The 8,333-nt window shown below is 46.3% G+C and overlaps 1 protein-coding gene across 8 annotated transcripts in view; it reads left to right on the top strand.

Moving 5' to 3' along the window:
- Positions 1 to 3,170: 3,170 nt before the first annotated feature.
- The window catches only part of Mib2 (mindbomb E3 ubiquitin protein ligase 2), a 15,446-nt gene continuing 10,283 nt past the window's right edge, over positions 3,171 to 8,333 (top strand). For 3 of the 8 annotated variants that reach the window (XM_021160024.2, XM_021160021.2, XM_021160019.2), the window contains exons 1-2: positions 3,419 to 3,818; positions 5,042 to 5,197. The gene's annotated coding sequence lies outside the window, so the exon portion shown is untranslated. Of the gene's footprint in view, positions 3,819 to 5,041; positions 5,198 to 8,333 lie in introns of all 8 variants that reach the window. The other 5 variants (XM_021160025.2, XM_021160023.2, XM_021160022.2 and 2 more) reach the window with 3 other exon arrangements.

Below are 8,333 nucleotides of genomic sequence, written 5' to 3'. Positions count from 1 at the left end.
ACAAAACAAAAAAAGTCCATTAAGTTGGGAAAGGGGCAAGTTGGCTGGAACATGGGAGAAGTCAAAGGGGAAATAAGGGAGGTGACAGGTCCATATATTACTGTACACATGTTGGACAAGGAATTTTTCTTTCATTTTCTTTTTTCTTTTTTTTTTCTTTTTTTTTTTTTCGGTTTTTTTTCGAGACAGGGTTTCTCTGTATAGCCCTGGCTGTCCTGGCACTCACCTGTAGATCAGGCTGGCCTCGAACTCAGAAATCCGCCTGCCTCTGCCTCCCGAGTGCTGGGATTAAAGGCGTGCGCCACCACGCCCGGCTTCTGTCTCTCTCTTAATATCTTTCTCAATTTTGTGTTTTGTCTAATTTTCATCTAAGGCTTGTCTCCTTTTTTCTTCTAAGGCCTGTCTCTGCTTTTCTTTTCTTTTAAAGACTTTTTCTTTGAGAAAGCATGAAAAGCCAGTATGATTACAAAGGTTACCAGCATGGTAATACTCATAATTGGTATTGTGACCATTTCAATTAAGTCATTTTTATTTCTTTTATCACTCTCTCTCTCTATCTCTCTCTCTTTGGTTTTTCGAGCGCTTTCTCTTTTGTTTCTATCTTTAAGTCATTAAAAGTGGCATTATTTACAGTCCAAAATCTGTGTTGCTCTTTTAAATCTTATTTATCTTACTTCCTCTCATGTTATTCATTTTAAATTCTTTTTACCTGACTATGATTTTCACATCCAGTCTTTTCCATCATTAGCATTTAAACTTTTTTCCTGATGCAAAGTTTGACTGTATTTGAATGTTTTCTTTTTCTGTCTGGCTCCTCCTATTTAGCTCAGACCTTACGCTGTCAGTAGCCTTTCAGGTCACAGGGAGAGTCATTTCTGCCTTCCACCTGTAACCAGAAGTTGCATTTCCCCAGATCCACCCCTTTCCCAATCTGGGAAATTGTTCTATTACCCAGGAGGTGGCTCCTCAAGCTAGCATGTGTCTGGTCAGCACAATTCATACTCGTATGAGCACACTGGTTTATTTATTTATTTTATGAATATGAGTACACTGTTGCTGTCTTCAGACACATCAGAAGAGGACATCGCATCCCACTACTACAGATGGTTGTGAGCCACCATGTGATTGCTGGGAATTGAACTCAAGAGCAGTCGCCATCTCTTCAGCCCCAGTTACACAAGCCTTAATCCTAGGACTTGGAAGGCAGAGGCAGAGGGATCTGGTCTACAGAGTAAGTTCTAGGACAGCCAGGACTACACAGAGAAGTCTTTCTCAAAAAAACAATCAAAACAACAAAAATACTAGAAAGCAGGCTAAAGGTGTGGCTCATTTGGTAGAACACTTGCCTATCATGCATAAAGCTCTGGGTTCCATCCCTAATATTATCTATGGACATGCATTTTCAAAAAGTTCTTCCTGGGGCTGGAGAGATGGCTTAGAGAGTTCAGAGCACTGACTGCTCTTCCAGAGGTCCTCAGTTCAATTTCCAGTAACCACACGCTGGTTCACAATCATCTATAATGAGATCTGGTGCCCTCTTCTGACATGCAGATATATATGCAGAACACTGTATATAATTAATACATCTTTTTTAAAATAGATTTACTTGCCAGGTGTGGTGGCGTATGCCTTTAATCCCAGCACTTGGGAGGCAGAGGCAGGTGAATTTCTGAGTTCAACACCAGCCTGGCCTACAGAGTGAGTTCTGGAGTGAGGCCTACTTGGGCCTACACTTGGGAAGCAGGCTGGGGTTGAAAGAGACTAGACTACAAGATAAATTAATGGAGACCAAGACATGATTCTGTTCAAGGCCTGCCAGTTTACTAAGAGAGTGTGCTCAGAAGGGGGAAGGCCCATCCCCTGCCAGTCCATTCTAGGTGTCTGGAGCCAGCCTGTAGGTGATGTGCAGAATAGGATGTTCTTCTGGAATATCTCAGCGGTCTCTGAGCAGGTAGCAGTGTCTAGGATGAGCAGTGGCAGGTGGCAGAACAATAGAGCCATCTAGGCAGGAAGGCTCCACCCTAGGTAATCTCCCTAGTGGCAGCAAGATCAAAGTCTGGATCAGCCTGTTTCAGGCTGGGGGAGGTTACAGGTTATGGCACTGGTGTCCCCTCCCTCAACAAAATAAATAAATGTAAAGAAAAGAACAAAGAAAAATTACGATTGTGCAGGAATAGACTGGGTTCATATGTGGTAGTGTGCAGCAGTGGAATATATCTAGACAGCAAGCTGGGTGAGGGGAGTTACAATACATATGAAGGTAATTTGCACATGGGGGCAAAGCTTGTGGAGAGAGTTGCTGGAGAACTATGTTGTTATGGTCTGAGGAACTTCATAGAACTGTCTAATACATGTAAATCAAGGCAGTATACTGTTTATAAACACAAAGGCCAGGATGACTGCTTGTTATCTTTATGCCTGTAAGCATAAAATCAGTAGCTGGGTAGGGGGTTGATCAGTAGGTCTGAGTTGATTCCCACCCCGCTCCAGATAAAGGATAGGAAAACAAAAGAAAAAAATGGGCGCAACTCTGATTTTAAAATAAATTAAGTCGTGCAGGGTGTGGTAGTGCATGCTTTAATTTTCAGCACTCTGCAGGCAGAAGCAGGTGGGGCTCCATGAGCTCGGGGTCAGCCAGGTCAGCCAGATCAACATAGTGAGGTCCAGGCTATGTTGCTATATGTTGCTACATGTTGCTACACAGTGAAACCTTATTTCAAAAAGAAAATAAAAAGCCAAAAGAATTACTTTGGATGCGTTTTCGCTACATCTCTGGAAACCCCACCCATTTCAGGCAAGACGTCACCCGAAACTTCTGTCTCCAAGGCAACAGAGAGCGTCCTGGGAACTAGTACTGCGCAGGAGACCCGTGCAGGGCTGGCTCCGCCCACACGCACTTCCGGGTGCGACTTTGCACCCATCCCCTTTCAACGCTCCCTCTCTGTTCCAAGAATGCCGAGATGCAGGCATTTCCAGTTTCTTCTTTAGAGAAGCAGAGCTCCCGCTGACCATGCATATCGCGTCTGTCGGTCCGTTTGCTACCAGACCAGACATGTACGTCATGCTCAAGGTGCCTTGGTAGCTATATGCCCGCCCCCTGACCCTAAGCATAGTGCGTCACGCGCAGAGCCTCCTGGGAGTCGTCTGTCCCGCCCCCGGGCTGGCTCTGCAAACTACAGCTCCCGGCAGTCTGTGCGGCGCCCCGCGACTGTATTCGGGGAGCAGTGGTGGGGCTCCCTGGTGGGCTAGCGCAGGAGAGGCGGCCTTTAGCTAAACACTGTTAGGGGGCGGAGGACGGCGGGCTGCAGCTGGCGTCTCGGTGGCGAGCCGAGGATCCACTGTCAGCCTCTGCGCTGCTCAGGGGCGGGTATTCCTGGGCCGAACGAGCGCGGAAACTCTTGGCAAGTGGGGGGCCGGGCCGGGCGTCCTCCCAGCGACGGGGGCGGTGGCACGGGGCCTAGGGGTCCTGATCGTCCTGACGGGGCTGCGGTTTTGTTGGCTGACCTCGGCCCTTCAGCGCGACAGGCTTTTGGTCCTTCTCCCCCTGGACCCAGCTCGTGCCCGTTGCGCGTTCTCGGTGCGTGGGGGTGATGCAGCGTGTCCCAGCCACCAGACCCATGGGAGCTTTTTAAGGCGACCAGCGGCCTCTGTCCCTTCTCAGATGTTAACTGCGTCTCAGCACCCCTGGCCATAGGTTTGGATCTCCTGGGGCTTTCAGAGAGGAAGGTCAGCACGGCGGAGGCCAGTCCCAAGTCTCCAAGCATCAGGGCTCCTGCCCGATTCTCAAGGCGGGTGGGGGACACTGGACCTCCAGACAGGTGAGCGCTTGACAGTTTGGGCTTGGTTTGTTTCTCTTGAGGATGCCATCTGATGATGATATGTCAGGGTTTGTGTTTCTGTTTAAATGTGCTTGAGTGGACTGGGCAGTGAGAAATCGTCCTTTCTGCCTCCTCTGGGTTCAGAACCAATGAGAAAAGCAGAGATGCCAGGAAGGCTCTTAAGGAGCTAGTAGGCTTGGGGACAGAACAAGATTGGCTACTTACAGAATGTCTCCTGGCTATATATTCCACTGTGGCCTGTTGCTTCTGATGCAACAAGTATCTGAATGTCATTATCCCACCCAAGGTCAGCCTTAGGCAGGGTGGTGAACCCCAAGCTACAGTGTACCTAGAGTTCCCCAGCTAGATGACAAAGATTAGTAGACATGATACCCCTGAACCTTAATGATGTCCCCCAGCAGATGTGGTGCAGGGTAGATCTGGTTTCCTGGCCTCTGTGTCTTCAGTTGACATTCTTGTTTGATTCTACTAGCATCTAGGACATCCACCTGCCTAGTAGGGGTCTCTGATGAACCAGTTTTGTTAGATATTTTCAATTCAACAGCATCTCAGACACCACCAGAGGTATAGGGAGATATACTTGAATCCTGAATCCTTTCTATGTCATGTAGTTTTATTTGTTTGAATAAAGGCAATCTGCTAACTTTTATACTATAACATGACTTAATTTTTGTGGCTGTTTGGGGATTCCCAATAAAATATTCATATAATAAGGGGCAGCATCCCCCTACACTGTCCTGATAATTCTGACCTATTAAATGTCCTGGCATGGTGTCCCACAAATGCTTTTTTTTCCCAAAGATTTATTTATTATTATATGTAAGTACACTGTAGCTGTCTTCAGACACACCAGAAGAGGGAGTCAGATCTCATTACAGATGGTTGTGAGCCACCATGTGGTTGCTGGGATTTGAACTCAGGACCTTTGGAAGAGCAGTCGGTGCTCTTAACCACTAAGCCATCTCATCAGCCCCGCCACCCCCCAAATGCTTTTAATCCCAACACTTGAAAGGAATTTGATCTATATAGTGAGATCCAGGCTAATGAAGGCCACATTTAAAAAAAGAGAGAGAGAGGAAGAAGAAAAAAGTTTGTTTGTTAAAGGAAGGAACACTGGTAGCAACAGCAGACAGGATGATCATTATCTGGTTTTGTTAGTAAATACTGTGTGTAAAACTGCCTCTAAAATGATCTTTCCCCAGCCTGGCTCCCTGACTTCCTGTTTGGTTTGCTCTATTCTGTGTTGGCAATGGCTGCTAGTTTCCCACAGGAAGTTTTGGTGGCTGAGCAAATTTGTGGCCCAGGAAGTAGCAACTAAATGCCTGGGATGTTGACTAAAGGCTTCTTTGTGTCCTAAGGTGAGTTTTTGTTGTTTGTTCATTTGTCTGGTTTTTGTTTCTCCTAGCTTTTCAAGACAGGGTTTCTTTATATAGCCTTGGCTGTCCTGGAACCCTGGAACTAGCTCTGTAGACCCAGCTAGCCTTGAACTCACAAAGGTCTGCCTGCCTCTGCCTCCTGAATGTTGGGATTAAAGGCATATAGCCTGGACTGAGGTGAGTTCTACTTCTGCTAAGGCACATTTGTCAAGCAAATTCTCATCCTTTAGCATACCTCACTATACTTGTAAATATCTATAGCAATAGCTCCAGGAGTGTTTGGATACTGCCTAGGGACATGGCAGTATCTGATGGACATCTGATGACAAAATCCAGTATTTCTGGCAAAGGAAAAAGTCAGTTAACTCTGTAGTTGTATTTCCTACTGAGATGGTAGTACACATAACACTTTGTGTTTTTCAGCATCCTAAAGTATGATGTATATCAAAGTTTAGTGACATTTAATGTGGATTTGAAAGTAACATTGTCTGTACACATTGTAACATTGGTTGTACACATTGTAACATTGTCTGTACACATTGTAATATTATTTGTAGCTGTACTGAGCTATACTGGTCAGAACTTCAGGACAATGCCTTCAGACCCCAGGACCTCTTTACACATGCAGGACTAAGGTTTCTGTAAGGCTACTGCTGGCTTTGGGAGCTTTGTCAGGTTTCAGGACACATGGAGCACACAGTACCATCCTCTCTCAAGAGCCTTGTCAATTAGGGCAGGAAGATGGGAGAAAAGAGGCAGAGGCTTTCTACTCAGTGGGAAGGGCCAGCTTGTGGTAGTTGTTAGGAGGTTGTGGCACATATATTAGTCAGGGTTCTCTAGAGGAACACAACTGAATCTATCTATCTATCTATCTATCTATCTACCTACCTATCTACCTATCTATCTATCTACCTATCTACCTATCTACCTATCTATCTATCTATCTATCTATCTATCTATCTATCTACCTATCTACCTATCTATCTATCTACCTATCTATCTATCTATCTACCTATCTATCTATCTATCTATCTATCTATCTATCTATCTAGAGTTTATTTAGTTAGTTTTTCTGTTTTTCTTGAGATGAGGTTTCTCTGTAACAGCCCTGGCTGACCTGGAATTGGCTCTGTAGACTCATAGGGTGTGTGTAGCTAGACTAACAGGCTGTGATCTCTCTAGCCCAACAATGATTGTTTCCTAGTGGAAAGTGCCAGAATCCAGTAGTTGTTTTATCCAAAATGGTGGATGTCTCAGCTGGCATTCAGTGTATGTTACAAAGAAGTAGGCTCTAACACCAGTGAATTGTTAGTGAGGACAAGCAGACAAGAGCAAAATTTTCTTTCCCTGTTCTTTATTTAGGCTACCACCAGAAGGTGTGGCCCATATCAAAAGTGGATCTTTGTAGCTCAAAGATCCAGATGAAAGGGTCCTCCCACTTCAAATGATTTAATTAAGAAAAAACCCTCACAGGTGTGTCCAGCTGCTGGGGTTTTAATAAATTCCAATGCATTCAAGATGTTGACCAAGAATAGCTATCACAGCAGAGATTGTCAGAAAGGGGCAGTAGTACTAAGATCCTTTGAGGATGAGGATGCAGTATCCCAGAGGAGTTGGGTTGCCCTCAAGTCATCAGGAACTTCTTTCCCTAGGCACCCTGAGCATATATACTCACCCAAGGTTTGGAGAGTGGCTAACCTGGGCACAAGGTACTGTTCAGGCATGCAGGCTACTCTTGGACTGGCCTAAAGGCTTGGCATAGTAGATTCATGATTCTCTGCCTGGTGCTGTGCCCAGTATGCTAGGGATCATCTTCAGTCAGTGGCCAGGTAGGCTTAAGGGATGAGACCTCTATTCTCAAGTAGCCTCATGTCCCCTCCATCTCTGTTGATCATCAAGTAGACAGGCTCCTTCACTGTGGTCAGGGTCCCCATGCCATCCAAAGAGCAAGACCCTCTGAGTGAATGAAAATAAGAAGTGAGTCCAAATTGAGACCTTCGCCCTGTCTGCCTAAATCTGTCCACCATCCCACATACTCCTGGTGAACTTCTCTCAGATAGTGTCATCACAGGCCAAGGAATGGGATGTTAATGATGAGTTGATAATGCTGCAGAGACCGGGCATGGAGGCCTGGAGGGAGAGGAGAGGGAAAGCCACTGGGTCTTCTAATAATGCCATAGAATGCCATATGCAGCTGTCTCGGAGGCTCAGGAACCTGTCTCCTGTCTGGTTGTGCAGGAACTATGTTCTAGGGGACAGCAGGGAGGCATTGCCAGAGGCACAGCTCAGGTCAGGAGATACAAGATGGAGAGTTCTGCCTCCAACGCAGAGGAGAGACCCTAAAACCTCCAGGATGCAAGGTAGTGGGGAGGAGAACTCAGGCTCTCGAGTGTAGTGCCAACCATGCTGGATGCTTCTTAGTGTTTACCCATCCCAGTACTATAGGGAAAACCGTCTGTGAGAGAAGTTGTGTGCTGAATCTCTTGCCTGTTCCCCCACAGTTTTGGTGGTGTAACTTAACTGTGATCCTGATTGTGAGCAGAAAGCCCTCTTGCGATGTTCCTTCTGGTTGTGTCTGACTTTGCTGGGCTGCTGCCTGGGAACAGCCAGGGCTGAGAAGAGCTTCACTTCACCAGGTGTGATGGTCATGCAGGTGCTTGTCAGTGCAGGCCACTGACAGGCTGGAGTGCCTGGTGGCCTTTGTGCCGCCCCATGTGGAGTCATTGGTTGACTGTCCCTGGCCCTGATTCTCTTAGACCTTGCTGGGTATCTATCCTTCACCTGAGCTCTCTGTCCATTCTCCTGAAGGCAGATTCACAGACGGGCTATGCTTGTCATGTTTGAGGTCCACCCTACTCCATGTCTTCTAAAAGTTCCATCATCAAGTGATTAGTGAGGCCATCAGCCTCTGGATAAGCTGTAACTGAGAAGCTGGTCTCAAAGTGTGCACCACAGTGCATAGCTTTAACCTTTACTGCCCCTTTATTTTATCCCAGTGCTGGGCCAGGTCAGGGGGTTGGCTGTCAGGGTGTCCTCTGCTGTCAGAGCTACTAGTTGAATGTGTCTGCCCTTTGTTGGAGTCTGAGGTTCTCTTTTTTTTTTTTTTTTTTTTAGATTT

This window comes from Mus caroli, chromosome 4 (assembly GCF_900094665.2).
Source record: "Mus caroli chromosome 4, CAROLI_EIJ_v1.1, whole genome shotgun sequence".
Lineage (NCBI taxonomy): Eukaryota > Metazoa > Chordata > Mammalia > Rodentia > Muridae > Mus > Mus caroli.
Note: the sequence above shows the minus strand (reverse complement) of the source record. Positions and strands in the feature narration are given on the sequence as shown.